The following is a 16,304-nucleotide window of genomic DNA, read 5'->3' as shown; positions in this document are numbered from 1 at the left end:
TATAGGCTTGATTCTATTCTGTGAGGTAAAGTAGATGCCATCAATTTTCTGATATCAGGCTACTATGAAAACGCTACATGATTAAGTTTACATTATTATTAATCTCCTACCAACAATTTTCTTCCAAATTTGTCTATTATGTGTCAGAACTCCAATATTGCCAATTTTTCTCCAAATTAGTCTATTACATGTCAGAATTCCAATGTTGTCCAATACTGTCAATAAACTAATTTGGAGGAAAATTCACCTAGACCGTGGTCATCCTCTGGGCCTCTTTTTTCTATCTTGGTATCAAATACCTGTTTTGCTAACATTTCCTCACTCAGTCTATTTAAGTGACCATACTACCTTAGATTAGCCCTGCTCATGCCCATAATGTCTTCAATTTTAATATGATTCTGCCAATGATGCCATCTGTTCACTCCTTTAATTTTTTTCAGAACTCTCATATCTATGGTCTCTAGTCTTTGATCAAGTGCTTAATTTCTATCATAACTCTCAAATCCATAACTTAAAACTGGTTTGAACACAGTTTTGTACACCACTAGTTTTGGCTCTTTCCATTCTTATTCCATATAAATTTATTCAACTGGCTTCCCGCCATACCAGCTTTGCTTATTCTGTTGTCTATTTCCAAATTTCATTTGTCATATTCACTAAAAACTGTGCCTAAATAGTTGAAATATTTTATTCATTCTATACCTTCTCCACTAAGAATGCAGCTGAAGTTTTCTATATTCCTGCCTATTTTCACAATTTTGGTATTTTTATTCCCAATTTTCATGCCTAATTTGTTACAGCTGTTATGCAATTTATTAAGAAACCCTGGAGACTTGCACTGAATAGCTCTTCTGAATGAGTATAAAAGAGAGCAGAGATGATCTGACAATGTGTTTAAGAGTACAACATACGGCATAAAGCAAAGATATAAGTTTGATATCTCTGATATTAATATCAGGTTTAATGCCACTTTCTTTCATAATGCGATCCATATAGATGATGAATAAGATTGGAGATATGTATTCTTGTCTTACCCCTACTTTTTATCAAACCATCTTCTTGTATTTCCTTTGTGTGCTTGTGTTCATACATGAGTTAATGAAAGTGGAGAGAGTGGTCAGTTCAGTGGAGAAGCATCCGTGAAAATATTTAACTGTAACAACAGAACTTATGGGGAAATGACTGGGGAGAGAGAGAGTAATGAGAGGAGAGAGGATCATCAGTTAAACAAATAGCTCTTCTGAATGAGTACAAAAGAGAGCAGAGATGATATTCCAATGGCATCTGCAAGGGACCAGAAAGCCCAACTGGCATTTTCACAAGCGGACGTGTTCTTAAATTTGGCTCTTTCAAAGTCACATGGGGACTGGGTTTGCATTTATTGCATACTTTGGTGTAAGCTGATAATAAAGCTGGAGTTCTTATCTTAAGCCATTAATGATATATTTTCTCCTTTAGATTGCCTTGCCATCTGTCATTAAACCATGGTTGGATGGTGAGTGGAATTCTGAATGGAGTGGGAAATGAATGAATTCCCCAACAAGGGAGAATGAATGGTCTCATTCTCCCTTGTGGGGGAATGAAGACCTTCAATTCCCACTGAATGAAGGAAGAATATTCTGCAGGAGATGAAACTCAGATCAAGTTCATGTGCAAGTTTCATTTCCTGGTGTAGCAAGGTGATCTCTGCAGTATACTTGGAAGGAAAACTTGTTAAGATAGGATGAAGTGCTTTAGAATGTTGCTTACATCAAATATTTCCACATCTCTTCCAACTTGGTCAGTGTAATTGGAAAAAGAAAAACCAGCTGGAGATGTGGACACTTAAGAAAACAATTTCCATTGTTTGGGTAGTAGGACCGCAGAAAAGTGAGCTTCAAGGTAAGAAATCATGAGGGCATAGTGATTTTCAGAATTTGGAAGGACAAAGACAATGCATAAATGTTAATGAATGGGGCTATGCAACCATAAAATGGATAAGGTCGAAATGAAAGGTTTCCAGATTTGGCATTCTCTGATATGAAATATAAAAACCTACAAAGCCCAAGTGCCACCCTTGTGGCAGAAAAAATCATATAGTTTACATTATATTGTGTATATATATAGTATACACAATATAGTTTAGACAGTCAAAATGTACAGTGCTTCTCATAACTGATATTTGAAATTCAGTTAAAAAAGAAATCAGATCTCAATGTCCATAAGCGGTGATGTATATCATTTATAATTGTGTCGATCTCATGAATGTTGAAGACATTGATATTAATAAAGAATTTATAGGAAGGTGAGCCCAATTTCACATACTTACTCCAACTACTTTCTCACAGATATTCTACTTTTACTATGCCTTTTCTTTAGGCACTTCTACAGAATTCTCGTGATCCAACTTGCCTCATTTCTCTGCCTTCACCTAAACCCACAAGAGTGTGAATAGCTGATGGTCAACAACCACTCATAGCTCAACTTAAAACCCATTAAACTAATTCTTCTTTCTCTTTAACTCCATCTATTTCTGTGTTCCCCAAAGACTATAATGACTGTTAACAAAAATGGGTTCCCTCTGTCTTCTAAAACTCTTGCACTAATAGGCTATAGGGCCTGTAGCCTCTCATGTGGAATTAATATATAGAGAGATAGAGAGAGAGAAAGAGAAAGAAATGTCTAACAAGTAACCAACACACAAACCTTATTTCAGTTATCTGCATAACTTACATGTATGCAGACACAGTTGAAAAAAAACTCATTTAATTAAGATATATTAGCTACAAATACTTTGATTCACATACCATGGATCATCATCAGTGCAATACAGTTGGAAATTTAAAAAAAAAAAAAAAAATGATGAAGGTATATGAAGAATGGAATATCTCCTTGTATTAAGTCATGAGACAGCCAGTTAAAAAAAACCAATGCTATTAGGATAAAATGAAGTGTGAATGAATGTAATTAGTTTTTATTACATGCACACATACACACTTTTTAATTACATGCACTTATACTTCATTTAATCCTAATAGTATCAGTTTTTTACATAGCTTTCTCATGACTGCATACAAGGATATTCCACTCTCAGTATACCTACATTGTTGTTTAATTATTTTTTTTAAATTTCAAACTGTATTACACTAATGATGATTAATGATACATGAATTGAAATATCTGTAGTTAATCAAAATTAATTTTTTTTTTCAACTTTGTCTATGTGTAACTTATGCAGAATTATGAGTAATGCACAATTATCTCTTAGTAAACTTATTTCAGTTTGGTATATGTGAGTTAAATGTCATACATTATAGCCCACCACCAAGTAAACTAAAAACTGGCTAGGGTTGCCAACTGAATAGTATCATCACTTTGCTACTAACTCACTGTGGATTTCAATCCAACTATTATATAGATCAGGCCTGCACAACATGCGGCCCACAATGCTATTTATTTTGGCCTGTCTGCCTGATTGAACTTAATTAATCATACGGGGGAATATGAAATTAGACAATTTGAAATAAATTTTTACCAAGACTGCATGTTTACGTTCATATGATTAATGTCACAATCATGTTTCTTTCAACTCGACAATAAATTGCATTTAGAGTTCTTCCCACTGTCATATTTAATAACAAATTATTACAATCGCTTCAAGGTCTTGTTAGCACTAGTGTTGCGGCGGGGAAATTCAAAGTTACATCTCGTGATAACGACTTGATGTCTACGAACGAGAACGAATCGTATTACACAAAGCTGGCCGTGCCTTGACTGGCTTTGGCAGTGTAGTGGTTGGTTGTAGCTGGAGCAATACATTACATAACTGTTATCATAACCTGAATTATTGTGAGTTTTTCATCATTATTATTATTATTACCCAAGACCTCATGGAGTCAAAGACTTATCTGGGAGGTCCTTTTATCACACACACACAGCTCTTCATACCGTGCTTTGAACACATTCAAACTCCCTGCAGACACCACACTCTCAGGCAAGGCATTCCAATCATTTAAAACTCTGCATGAAAAAAACCTGCCTCTCACTCCCCTACTCACACCTTCTTTATACAGTTTCCAGGGATGACCTCTGGTTCTCCCACTATTTTCTGTAGAACTTCTCCAGCATTGATCCTATAACAAACCCTTACCAACTTGTAGGTCTCTATCATATCTCCCCTCTTCCTCCTGTCCACCAGACTCTGCAAATTGCATCTCCTCAATCTTTCCTCATACTCGACATTCCAGAGGTCAGAAACTACCTTAGTGAGTCGCCTTTGGACCCTTTCCAACATCTCTTCATCCTTCTGAAAACCAGGTGACCAAATCTGGGCACAATAGTCCATGTGTGGCCTAATCAAAGCCTTATACAATGGAACAAGAATCTCCCTACTTCTACAGTCAGTGTCCACCGCATCATTCCAAGAAGCCTTTGTGTTGTCTTCACAATTTTGGCTATGTGTCCCCTAAATTTCAGATCCTTATCTACTATCACCCCCAGATCTCTTATCATTAGTTTTTTGTAATTAATATTGTCAATCTCGACACAATGAGCTTAAGTAAAGAGAGTAAAATAGATTCGGACATTGAGCATTTAACCCTGAGTGGAGAAACAAATTTTTTTTTTTACGTTGTTTAAGGACAAAATAGTGTGCAATGTTTGCCGGGAATCTGTCGCTGTGCCGAAAGAGTACAATCTGAGACGTCATTTTGAATCGAAACATCCTAACCTTGGCAATTTGGATGCAAGTGAAAAGCAAATAAAAGCAGCAAAGTTATTGAAAGTCCTTAGCAGTGAGCAACAAGCCTTTTAAAAAGTGATATTGCAAATGAAGTTGCCACAAAGGTAAACTTAAAAAATCACAAGAAATAGTTTGTGCTGGCAAATCATTTACTGAGGGAGAGTTGATAAAAAAGTGTCTGATGATTGCTTTCTGAATTGTGTCCTGATAAGAAAAATAATTTTGAAATCAGTTTGTCCCATATGACTGTTCAGCGCAGGGTGGCTGATATTGCCGAGGATCTTAAACATAACCTGCAAAAATAGGCTAGTGAATTTATCTATTATTTGCTTGCTATGGACGAAAGTACTGACATGAAAGATACTGCACAGCTTCTAATATATGTAAGAGGCGTTAATAAGAATTTTGAGGATTATTAATAAGAATAATCCATGTCCTGAACAGAAATGCACCAGGCATTTACCATAAGAATTTTGAGATTTTGCCATAAGAATTTATATATAGAGGCTAATGATTTCACATCAATTGCCTTAGTATCCCACAATACAAAGCACACTTTCAGGTGTGCATAATACTAAGCATTATGGGAAGGGCCACTACCCACTTTCGACCTTTACTGAGGTGAAAAAGTAAAGGGGTGTTCATCATAGGCCAGAGTAGTTAGTATAAGGGTGCAAGAGAGACTGATAGTATTAGGAGAAAGAAAAAAAAATGGATAGTAAGAGAAATAGAGAAAAAGGCCTCAGCTTTTTTATATCATCATACAGCCAAAGGCTATCCTTTTTTCTTTTTCACCAATCTCATGCAGATGAACAACCAAAAGACCAAATGAAACTAAAGTACAAAGATAACTGATACTTAGGTGATTAGCCTTATCTAAGTTAACCACCTTGAATTGGCCTTGCCTCTCTAAAGCAATTGGATTGGTCAGCCCTGCAATACGTAGAAGGGAGACAAGTATCAGAAGAATTGGAAATGACAGAAACAGAGGTATATCAGGTGTTGATTGGGTTAGATGTTAATAAGACTGTGGGAATGGATGACACATCACCACATATTTTTAAGGAATGTGTACAACAATTAGTTATGCCCTTGAACTGGTTATTTAATAAAAATCTTGTAGTGGGTAAGGTTCCTAAGAAATGATGACAAAATAGTACCACTCCACAAACATGGTTCTAGGACAGAAATTTCCAATTACAGACCAGTCTGTATAATTGCAGTTGTAGTCATGGTGCTGAAGAGGAATAGAATACAAGTTTAGGTTGATGGACATATTCTTTATGATGGCCAGCATGGATATGCAAAGCAATTTACTTGCATTTCATGATAAGGTAATGATTGTGTTAGGTAAAGGAGAATGATATACACTGATATACTTGGACTTTGCAAAAGTGTTTGATAGATTACCACATGATAAATTGGTGTACAAGCTGCAGAGAATGGGAATAGATAGTATATTGGTTAGATGGATTGGCGATTGACTCTTTGAACGATACCAGAATGATGGAGCAGTGTCTCAAAAAAGGAGAGCAGCTAGTGATGTGCCCCAGAGTTCTGTTCTTGGGCCTTGCTGCTTAACTTGTTTGTAAACAATATATCAAGTGGACTAACTGAGGATCTTTACTTAGTTGATGCTGAAGTGAACTGATGATGTTGATTTCAACGGTCTTTGATGATGATGCAAAGTTGGAGAGAATAATAGATAGAACTACTGATGTTAATTCTCTTCAGGAAGATTTGAATAGGCTTTTGATTTGAACAAAGGAGTGAGATAGTGGTAGTAGTTGTAATATTAATAAGTGCAAGGTGTTGCATTTTGGAGTGCAGAAATATAAGGCCATGTACTATATTGATGGCCATCAATATAGTACACGACCTTATATTTTTGCAGCTCACGTACTGCAGGAAGTGGATGAGATTCTAGATTTGGGAGTGATGATGAAGTTTGGAGGGCATATTGCAAGTGTTGCAAAGACTGCTTATTGTAGTGTCACTATGATAAGTTTTGCTAACATGTACAGATAAGGAGGTCATTGTGCCACTATATAAAGCAGGTCAGACCACACTTGGACTATTGTGTTCAGATTTTTTGGTCACCTGGTTTTTTTTGTTATGTAGGAACATTGGAAATGATCCAGAGAAAGAGCGATTAAGATAAATATAAGGACTCTGGAATGCTGGCTATGAAGAGAGCTTGAAGAAACTGAAGAAACGTGAGCTGCAGAGTTTGGACAGGAGGAAACACGGTGATATGATAGAGACATTTCAGTTAGTGAGGGAATTTTATCAAATTAATCCAGAGGGGATTATAAGAAGAGTGGAAGGTGAGAGGAGTAAAACCTGAGGCCATCCCTGGAAGTTATGTAAGAGTAGTGTGAGGAGTAGATTTTTACATGGAGAATTATGAGTGAATGGGATGCATTATCGTAATATGTTAATGCAGAGAGTGTTAAGGATTTCAAAATTCAGTATGATAAATATGTTGTCAACTGAATGAACCTGGAGTGCTTAAAGTTCAAAGCTGTATAACTGAGAGGAGACCTCCACATAGCTTTAAAGGAATGTGGAGAACCGACCAAGGCTTCTGACCTAATGTCCAATCCTCACCCTCTCGTAGTGCACCCTGTTAGGTATCTACCTGAGTACTGAATGAACAAGGATGGGCTTGCAATTTGGGATTTAGTCGACTAAACTGTATTTTTAAACCACAATATAAAATGATGGCAGAATTTCATTCCGGCTGAGGCATCGTCCGGTTAAACAAGGCCCCCCGTTGTTTTGCCAGGGAACCAGGGCAAACAGTGAAAGGTCAGCTACTGGAACAAATCCTAAAACACACCCCAACTCAACATACAAGAGCTCAAGATTGGTACTATCAACATAAGAAGCCTGAATGGCAAAGAAATGGAGCCAGCTGAGGAACTGGATAAGTACCAGATCAACATAATAGGGGTGACTGAAACAAAAAAGACAAAAACTGGCGAGATCTTTCTGAGCAACAAATACAAAATGTTATATTCAGGCAATGACAATCAAGAAAAAGAAAGAGTAGCCATAGTATTCAACACTAAATACAAGGCTAATCTTCTTGAATGGCAGTCAGTCTCAAGTAGAGTGATGTGGGCAAATATGAGAATGGGGAACTGGGCAATGAGACTTATTTGTGCTTATTATTATTATTATTATTCGTGACACCTCCAAGGAGCCCGAAGACTCATTGCGGGAGGACGCCCACTGTACAACTCTCTCAATCTCCACCACTCTTACCAATCAACTACATCAGCGCCATCTACTGCCCACAACCACCACAAGTATTTTTTGTCTGAAAATTTCGTGTGTTCTGAAGGGCCAATTTGTCTGTGTGGGGGACGAAAAAACCGAGTTTCCGAGAGAAAAACCCTGCAACCTCCATATGGGATTGGCTAACTTACCTTCAATTGAAAAAGTCCATATAAAGATTCCTCCCATCAAGTCCTTCTATGGTCCCACAGAAGGTTCTACTAAGGTAGAAGTGGAGGAATTTTTTTGAGGCTTTGGAGAAAGCAACTGACACAATGAAGAATGAAAATTTGGTTATACAATACTCTGTTTAGATCCCGTTGTTGGGGATCTAAACAGCAGAGTAGGAAATAATTCTCAGACATACAAAAATATTTTGGGAAATTTTGAAGAAAAGAGCAAAGCCAATAATAATGGTAAATACTTCGATTTCTGCTCAGGACATGGACTGGTTATTACTAACACCATGTTCCAGCATTTCCAGCATAAAAATGTAAACAAATTCACACGGAGAGAAGAGGCAAGGAATAAGAAAAGTCTCATTGACTATGTTATTGTTGATAAGGATGTTTTCTCCCTGGTGTAGGACACCAGAGTTTACAGACGATTTGAAATTGGAAGTGATCACTATTTAGTCTTGAACAGGATAAAACTGAATTTCATATTGAAAAGAATAACATGTAAGAAAGTTTTAAAGTGAATAAAAGTTGAGCAGCTCTCAGATGTGAACTGTACACTGAAATATACAAACATTATTCAAGAAAAAATTAAAGAGTTTGAGAACAGGAACCAAACCTTGGAGATTCAGTGGCAAGCCCTGAAGAAAACAATGATTGATTCAGCCAGAGAGGCATTTGATGAGGTTGTCTGCAAGGATAGAAAAATCTGAACTCCATGGTGGACACAGGAAATTAAAAAGGCAGTGAAGGAAAAGAAGAAAGCATATCAAAAGTTCCTGACAAATAAATCAGCTTGTGCTCTTAGAGAATACAGAGACAAATGTAAGAAAGCTAAGCACTGTGTAAAACTAGCTAAAGAAGTCATGGGAACACTTTGGCAAGAAAATAGAAAATAAATATCAAGAAGGTGGCAAGATATTCTCGAGGTTGTTGAAGAAGCTCAGAAATGGAGGAAAGAGTGCTGTAAAAGGAATTAGAGATGATAAAGGTGATATGAAAACTGGAGAAAAAGATATCCTTGAAGTATGGAGTAATTACTTTGAAAAATTGCTAAATGAAACTAGCAGTGATGACAGCACAGTGATAAAAAACACTGACCAGGAATGCAAATGGGAATACATATGCATACTTGAAGTAGAAAAAGCCATCAAAAGTCTGAAATGTGGAAAGGCAGCTGGAGTAGATGATATTTGACCAGAAATGCTCAAGTATGGTGGTATAAAAGTCTTACAGTGGCTGCACTGCATAGTTCAGAAGGCCTGGACAGAGAAACAAATTCCAGATGATTGGAGTAGAGATCTCATAGTACCCATATATAAAAAGGGAAATAAAACTGAATGTGAGAATTACAGAGGATTTCTCAACTGAGTGTTCCTGGTAAGATTTATGCCAGTATACTTGAGAAATGGTTGAGAAGGATTGTGGAAGAAAAGCTGATGTGAGAAGTGAAGAACAAGCTGGATTCAGGCATATCGAAAAATTTTATCAATATAATGCCCCACTGACACCATACTGTAAATGATTTGTTGTTTCGTTAATTCTAATTATTTGTGCGTGCGTCTCCTCTCGTAACCTTTCTCACTTATTTTACTACGTACTATGTTTATATACCTTCCGTATTTACTAGTCATATGCCTATGAACACTGGAAAATTTATTTGTAAGACTGTGCCATCCAGTATATCAATATTCGGCATAAGACTCAATAAAATGTCCAGTAGAGCTCTTTCTCTCTCTCTCTCTCTTACTAGCGTAAATTCCTTCAACAAAGTTTACATAAACAGTCGTGGTTCTTAAGTAATTAAACTACGCTTTTAATGCCTTAGTTGTTTCCCGCTCACAAGTCCGATTATTTTTAGAAACAGTGCATTGTAAAATAAAGGATCAGGCAGCACTCTTTTAACAAATAATTAAAACACATTTATTTACATTAATATGAAATATACATGAATCAAACGACAGGGAGATTGCTTTCTCTACCCATCTATAAAATCTTTAGCATAAAATTAGATTCCTTTTACTTAAACACTAAATAATCACTTTAACTCCAAAACTTATTTACTCTCTGCTTACAAATTCAACTTATTAAACTTCTAGTTTATTCGCAAAGAGGTTAGCTAACTCTCTGCTAAGTTATTTTTACAAATTTGATATCAACTTCTAACATGCCAATTGACTTTCTTATGGACACTTCTTATTGCTATTAAACTAATTCTTAACAGTCCACCTATAACATACTATAAGAGGAATTGTACAAAAGGATGGAACTTACACAGGCTCTGTGTAAATTCTGTAAGTGACTGCACATTCAGTCAAAAAGACTTCCACTAAAGTCTTATGGCATTTCTTTCATCTGGAGTTTTAGGCTTCCTTCAGGATTGTCTTGCATCAGCAGTATCTCGTCGGGAAAATAGTGGGCTGTGGACTGCGACCTGCGGTACTCATACAGCTCCGGCAAAAGGTTGTTCTCCCACGGCGAAAAGAAAAACTTCCGAGCAAAGCTGCTTCGGGTAATTTACATTGCCTTTTCTCCTCTGGTTTGGGCTCGCCGAAATACCTGGACAACTGGCTCCTCTATCTGCCATCTCCAATAGCACAAACAACCGCCTCTAATAACTAAAACTGCCGCCAATTCTCTCTCTTAACTGCCATATGAGTTCCCTCTCTCTTCTCGGCGACTGGAAGCCCCTATGCTCGGCTCTGTCCTTTTTTATTATGCCTTCTCTGAGACCTCGCACGAAGGGTTGTAACCTCCCTAAGAATTCGGCATGACTCTTTCATCTTCTTTTAAGTTCAACCTGCTCTTTGTTCTCTTCCGTGCACTTTTTTGATCATAAGTTGCTGGCCAGCAGAAAGTTGCTTGAACCTTTCAGACTGACTTTGGAGGTGTTTATGCGCAGAGCTTGTAAGCACTTTCTTTTACAAAATTCGTAAACAACCTTTCTTATGCCCTCATAGAGAGCTATTACACAACGTTCCAGTGGCAAAACATTGCCTTTGTTTTTGACATTGTAAAATATTCTTGTTAAAGGAGTAAATACAGTTAATTTCCAAAGGGTTATTTACAATAATATCTAGCACAAAATATACAGAGACAAACACGGTTATTTTTACAACATTCTCATGGAACTTGACCTCTGTAAAAATCGATGTAAAGCGCTTTGGTATTTTTAAGCTACATCGAACTTTACAATACAACTGTAGTTAAGTTTTGTAGATCTGGAAATAGCATATGACAGGGTGCCAAGAGATAAGCTATTCAAAATGCTACAGTCTTATGGTGTCAGTTGGGCATTATATCAAGCAATACTTAGTCTTTATTTGTGTTGTAAGTCAGCAGTTAGAACTGAAGGAAGTACAGGAAGATAGTTTAATGTTAAATCTGGAGTCAAGCAAGGATGTATTTTCCCCTCTGTTGTTATTAATTATCTATATGGATCACATTATGAAGGAAAGTGGTATTAAATCTGATATCAAAATTGGAGATGTTAATTTCAGCACTTTGCTTTATGCAGAAGATGTTATACTTCTAAATAAATCCGCTACAAGTCTACATTGAATAACTGTTGTAATAGACAAAGACAAAAAACAAGACAAGGCCAGTGAAATAGGCAGAAACATTGAAGATATCAACTGCATTGTGAATGGAGAACCTATAAAACAAGTAACACATTTCAGCTACTTAGGCATGAGTTTTAGTGAAGATGGTAAATTAAATATGGAAATAGACAACAGGATCAACAAATCTGATATGGTAGGAAGTCAAATGAATAAATTTATATGGAATAAGAGAGAAATTAGTCAAAACACTAAATTAGCTGTATAAAGACAGTGTTCAAACCAGTTTTAACTTATGGATCTGAGAGCCAGGTTAGAAGTAAAACACTTGACCAAAGACTAGAGACCTCAGATATGAGTCTTGCAAAAGATTTGAGGGGTGAGCAGATGGCATAAATCGCTATGTCGTATTAATAAAAAAAAGAGGATATTAGGAAAGAACTTAATATTGTTAGCACCCAGGAATGTGTTAGCCGAGCTAATCTCAGGTGGTATGGTCACTTAACGTAAACAGAATGGGAGAGGAAAGATTAGCTGCTAGGTTGGTAGGAAAAAGACCCAGAGGAAGACCAAGATATAAGTTGATTGATATGGTAAAAAGTGCTTTAGAAGATAGAAATATAAGATCTGGCAATGTTGAAGCCTTGATAGGTAACAGATTGATTTGGAATAAAATTGTAGATAGGAAGTTAGTGGTGATGTAAGTTTTTCATGTAGTACTATCATATCCTGTACACACCTTGAGGGTAAATGTCAGGAATTTGATGATGATGATTGAATGCACCTCTCATGATGAGCCTGCCGAATCCATGAAGAAATTTGGATTTAGATTTAAATTAATTTATTTTCTTTTTATGAACTGCAGTGTAAGCTAAGCAAAAGGCTGAAGTTTCTGATCTGAAACATTGGATATGCTGAATTTTAGTTTACACTGCTTTGGCACTCTTGCTGGAGAAGCAGGCTTGGATAGGAATTGAGTTTTGTGTAGAGTGTGGAATGAACGCTTTCATCCCTACTAGAATCAGAAGAGTGAAAGCAATAATCAGACCATGGAAATCCTGAAGATCATTCCAACTGGTGCTGCTGCAGTGCTATAGGATATGAGGCTCAGACTGACTGAATAAGAAAAGGTTTATCTGGAATTCTGGTGGGTTGGCAAACAATTTGCGTTAAGAAAGTTTTTTTTCATTTGGTTACAAGGTATATTAAACTTATCAAGATATTATATTCCTGTTTAATATTTTATCCATGTGTATGCAAAGAAAATTTGCATGTTAAGTATCTTCACGACTTGTACTGTATGTAGAGGTTACTAAACTCGCATTGATTGCCTTAGTACCCCATAATGCAAAACATACTTTTTGAGACATGTAATGTTGCTATATATTATAGGAAGGGGTCACTACCCAGACTAGTTTCAACCTTTATTGTGGTCTCATCAGTGGGAACTAGACTCTGATGAGATTCATTGCATTATTACCAGACCAATATGATATTCTATGAAGGAGAGTATTTCTATGCAAAAGGGGTGGGCTTGTCTTAGTAATTTGAGTTTAATCAGAGAAACAGCTATATATGATACTGCTCAAATAAGAAGATTAAATGGAATTCTGTTAAATAATGCTGGTGGTATATGAAGCTGGTGACATGGATAAGAGGGTGGCTGAGACGAACACTGGAGAGCAGTACATGATGAGGCAGAATTAAGGGGACAGGTGATCAATGATGGGCCACATGGCTTTCTAACTGCTGTTGTGTGCATTAATGGTACTGTGATGACCTGAAAATATTTTTTTTTTTTTTTTGCTGATGATGATCAGTTCAGAAGTGCAATAGTAAATGAAACTGATGTAGAAATTCTTCTAGAGAATTTTAACTGATAAGTCAAATATTAAACTAATGGAACCACAACTTCAAAAACTCTTGAAACTAGAGATTTTTCTTAACTTTCACAGCTATATTTGTATTTTTTTCTCTGATTTTAATTTGGAATTAATTTTTACAAGTGTTTCTGAGGATACTATATACAGTAAAAGTTTTTTTTTTTTTTTTTTTTTTTAATTTCTGAATTATAGCTTTCTGTAGGAAAAATCTAATTGAATAAACCTATAATCAGTATATTATCTTAAACAATTATAACTGTAGTATATATGGTATCATTCTTGCAGACAATACATGTTTCCAAAATAATTTCTATTACACTGGCAATTGCTGAAACAGTGACTATATAAATAATATATTTAACATAGGGAAATGAGTGAAAGGGGAGAGAGAGAAGATTACATATATTTGCTTGATGTAATGGTAAAAAGAAAAAATATAAAGTGAAAAACAACCATTTCATACATTCTTTAGTTTCACTGGCACAAATGAGCTCTAGATATGTTCTCATACAAAATAGGTGTTTGTGCCATGCATAACTGGGAACTGCTATACACACACACACACACACACACACACACACACATAAACTGAAGATTTTTATTTCAAAAACAGGACCATTTAAATGTGAAGTATGAAATTATCAATTCATCAGGCTGCCAAGCACTGAGAAAAATTACTCTTCCTCTGTTCACTGATCAGCAGCAGATGTACTGGACAGCTCAGAAAATCACCACTTATATGCTTCACACTTCGATGGTAATCTTATTCCTAGTAAAACTTTACTATAGTAGCCTGCTTCCATATAAGTTAAACTTTCACTAGTTCAGGGGAGTGGTAAAGGTATAACGATGCATGTGAGAAGCGATCACTGTTAATGAGTTCAAGGAGAGGTATGATAGATTGTGTGGATGACTGGGTCTCCCACAATGAGTCTTTGGACTCCATAGAGACGCCCATGTAATAATAATAATAATAATAGATAATATTATTATTATTGTCAGATAAATATCAGAAAGTTGTATATGGGGGTGCAGTATCCCGAAAGAGGAAGGTTACTAGTGGTGTACTGCAGGGATTTGGTTTTGGGAACATTGTGGTTCAACTTGTATGTTAATGATATTGGAATGGATTTAACTAGTGATATGCAGTTGTTTATAGATGATGCAAAATTGGGAGAGAGCAATGCAGAGTCAAGAGGATGTCCTGGCCTTACAGGAGGACTTGAATAGATTGCATGAATGGGCAGGTAAGTGGAACTGTCAGTTCAATGTTGCAAAGTGTAAGGTTTTGAGATTTAGTAAGCAACAGTGAGGTGCAAAGTATACACTTGATGGGGAAACTTTAAAGGAAGTAGAGCAGATGAGAAATCGAGGAGTGATGGTGGACAAGGACCTGAAATTCAGGGGCCACATTGCACAAGTTGTGAAGACATCACATCGAATAATGGCAATGATGCAGAGAACCCTGACATGAAGAAATAGAGAGGTTATGATTCCACTGTATAAGACCTTGATCAGACCTCATATGGATTATTGTGCACAGATTTGGTCACCGGGTTTTCATGGTGATGAGGATATGTTGGAAAGGGAACAGAGAAGATTCACAAAGTGATCTTTGGAGTGTGGAGTACGAGGACAGATTGAGAGAATGTAAGTTGCAGGGCTTCATGAGCAGGAGGAAGAGGGGAGGGGTAATTGAGACATATAAGCTAGTCAGGGGTTGTTATCAGGTTGACATGATTTTTCATAGAATGGGGGAAAGGGGGGGTAGAACAAGAGGCCATCGCTGGAAACTGTATAAGGAGGGTGTGAGGAGAAGGTTCTTTGCATGAAGAGTGGTCGGTGAGTGAGTTGTGAATGTAAACACATTGAATAAGTTTAAGGCACAGTTGGATGAGCATTATGTGCAATAGTGTGTACCTCCCAGGACAAGTCTCTGACTCCATTGAAGTCAGATGTTAATAATAATAATAATAAAGCAGTTGTGCGATAGGAAGTGCTGTATATATACTTTCGCTTTAGATTTTAACTAGCAGTTCCCCCCCCCCCCCCTTAATTGTTTAATGCAAGTGTCATCTCGCTAACAATGCTACTCATGTAATCATTCTTTCAACGGTCGTAAAAAAAAAAAAATAATAATAATAATAATATAATAAAATAAATAAAAAATAAAAGTGTGTGTAAGGTCAGCATAAACATTAACAATACTAAAAGATAAAAAATGACTTGTCAACTTACTGAGTTGAGAATCCTTTTGACCGCACGGTTGCTAAATTCCCACATTTACGTTATTCTATTTCCAAAAATTTGGTTTACCGAAAGTAAAATCATCATTAAAAGAGTTATCCATCGCCAGACAATTTATTTATTTATTATTAATTAATAAAAAAAAATATAGTAATAATTCGCATATCGCAGTTCCTAGATCAATAAACAAGAAATGCTTCAGTAGCGACATCTTGTATAAATAGAAAGCAAACGAAAAAATTATTATTATTATTATTATCACATCCCTCGGCAGACTAATTGTGGGAGGTTCATTTAATTGACAACATATCTATTAGACTGAATCTTAAAATCCTTAACACTCCCTGCATTAACAACACATTCCAGTAATGAATTCCATTCACTCATAAAAAAAAAAAAAAAAAAAACTACTCCTCACATCCCTTCTTCACCACAC

The 16,304-nt window shown here is 36.3% G+C and overlaps 1 protein-coding gene across 2 annotated transcripts in view; it reads right to left on the bottom strand.

The window, feature by feature from the left end:
- Positions 1-16,033, bottom strand: part of Sgf29 (SAGA-associated factor 29) — a 124,728-nt gene extending 108,695 nt beyond the window's left edge. For both annotated transcript variants that reach the window (XM_090415646.1, XM_090415647.1), the window contains exon 1: positions 15,860-16,033. The gene's annotated coding sequence lies outside the window, so the exon portion shown is untranslated. The remainder of the gene's footprint in view (positions 1-15,859) is intronic.
- Positions 16,034-16,304: the final 271 nt, after the last annotated feature.

The sequence above is a fragment of the Typopeltis vanoorti genome, chromosome 3, assembly GCF_054136105.1.
Source record: "Typopeltis vanoorti isolate ZY-2024b chromosome 3, IOZ_Tvanoo_1.0, whole genome shotgun sequence".
Taxonomy (NCBI): Eukaryota; Metazoa; Arthropoda; class Arachnida; order Uropygi; family Thelyphonidae; genus Typopeltis; species Typopeltis vanoorti.
This window is presented reverse-complemented; position numbering and strand designations above follow the sequence as displayed.